This window comes from Babylonia areolata, chromosome 22 (assembly GCF_041734735.1).
Source record: "Babylonia areolata isolate BAREFJ2019XMU chromosome 22, ASM4173473v1, whole genome shotgun sequence".
Taxonomy (NCBI): domain Eukaryota; kingdom Metazoa; phylum Mollusca; class Gastropoda; order Neogastropoda; family Buccinidae; genus Babylonia; species Babylonia areolata.
The window spans coordinates 4,339,941-4,342,410 of NC_134897.1; positions in this window are offsets into that span (position 1 = coordinate 4,339,941).

Consider the following 2,470-nt stretch of genomic DNA (forward strand, 5'->3'; position numbering starts at 1 on the left):
CACGGCAGCGGGTACACGGGGGTGCACGAACTCGGAAAGTCAAGGACGACGGGACTCGACCAATCACAGCGAAGGCTCCCTTCCAGGTGACGTCACAGATGTGACAGCGGGTGACCGGTATCGACACGGATTGGCTGACAGGACGACCCCCCGGCGTGATGACGGTGGTGTCCCCCAGCGTCAAGGCCAAGGTCAACAGCAGAGAGGCACAAAAGGGACACCCCGTGACGTCACACAACACAGCGGCAGCGCACGTGCAGCGACCACTGGCCCTGCGGCAAGCAGACAAGGCGGGCTACACGGTTATTTTAAGAACCAGCCCAGCAAGTCCCCAGCTGGTGTCAGTGACAGTGGCAGGACACTGCGTGACAGAAAGAAATAGGACAGGCTTGGCCATCCAAAGGAATGGACTTTTCTAAATTATAATGTTGAAAATTTGTATGGCAAACTGAATGATATACCGTTTATTAACTATATCAGTTCCTTTGATTTCATTTGTCTTACTGAAACTTTTGTTGATTCAACATTCGATTATAGTGGCATTTTCACAGATCATTTAAAATTTGATGCTCCTGCTATTAAATTGTCTCATCATGGAAGAAACTCTGGGGGGGTTGTACTGATGGTTAACAAAAGGATTGAACAACATGTAAAAGAGATAAAAATGGACTGCAATAATACAATAGCAATTGAGATTGATAAAAGTGTGTTTGGTGTGGACAAAAATGTGATATTAATTGCATGTTATGTTGCCCCTGAGGGATCACCATTCTATAATCATACTGAGTTAAAAAATGGCATTCTTATATTAGAAGAAAATATGATACAGTGTATACAAAAAGATGATAAGTATATAATGTTGTGTGGTGATTTGAATGCCAGAACAGGGTGTGAACAGGGAAGAGTGGAGAGCATGATGAACTATGTGCCAAGTTGTGATTCTGATGTGTCTGGTGAAGAGAGAACTGAACGGATCTCAAAGGACTCTGTCATTAATAAGTTTGGGCAATCTTTGTTGGATCTTGCTTTGATGTTTGATTTGTTGATTATAAATGGATCTTGTAATAATGACACCAGTGGGGATTTTACTTTTGTGTCACCACATGGAAATAGTGTCATCGACTACTTTCTTGTTTCAGAAAATTTATGTAAGCGTTGTGTTTTGCAGATTGATGTTTGTTTGTTTTCCTGGCACTTGCCTGTTGTACTGAAATATGAGAATGATCAGTGTGTTGTAGAAGACCAGGAACCAAAGACAGAATGTGCTGGTGAAAACAAAATTGTGTGGAATGAAGAAAAGGTTCAGCTGTTTTAAGATGAGCTGGACAGTAATGAATTTAGAGAAAGTATATGTGAAGCTCACCGCATGTTATGTTTGAATGTGGACAGGGGAGTTAATTTGTTTACTAATGCGTTGTGCGGAGCTGCTGCGTGCATGGTGAGAGTGTGTGGAAAAGGAAAGAAAAAGTTTAATGATTGGTTTGATATAGAATGTAAACAGAAGAAAAAACAGGTTAAGAGATTACTTAAGAGATTTCAAAGATGTAAGACGGAAAATGATAGGAAGCAGAAGAAAGAAGACTATACGAAAGAAAGAAAAGTGTATGTTGATCTAAAGAGAGATAAAAAACGAGCGTTTGAACAAGAAAGATTAAAAAGACTAAAAAATAATGTTCATGACCCAAAGATGTTTTGGTCAATTATAAGATCGGTTAATAAAAAAGCAGTGATCTATAATGATATCAGCACTCAGCAGTGGTATAATCACTTTTTTTTTAATGTTTTTAACGCAGCTGGGGATAGTTTTGAACAAGAAGAAATTTTGTTTGAAGACGAGGAGAACAGGGGAGAGCAACCTTTATTCGATGACCCAATAACTAAGCAGGAAGTTATTAATAGTATAAAGAATTTAAAAGCTGGTAAAAGTTCTGGTCCAGATTTCATTGTAAGTGAAATGTTAAAAAATGCAAATAACTCTGTCATAGAATTCTTAGTTTCTTTATTCAATAAATTGTTTGAAGATGGGACATTTCCTTATGATTGGTCGAAATCCATTATTATCCCCATACATAAAAAAGGCAACATGAATGATCCGGATAACTACAGGGGAGTAGCATTGACAAGTGTAATCAGCAAAGTTTATACTCATATTTTGAATAAAAGACTTACGAAGTGGGCAGAAACAGAAGAGAAAAACATTGAGCAGCAGGCGGGTTTTAGAGCTGGTTATAGCACGATAGATCACATATTCACACTGTATTCTTTGGTACAAAATTATCTCTTACGAAATTCTAAATTATATGTAGCATTTGTGGATTTCAGAAAAGCGTTCGACTCTGTAAATCGTAATATTTTGTGGGATATTTTGAGAAAAACTGGTGTACATGGCAAGCTTTATACGGCCGTTAAGAGCATATATGATTCTGTCCTTGTGTGTGTACGTGATAAATGTAATTATTCTGATTTTTTC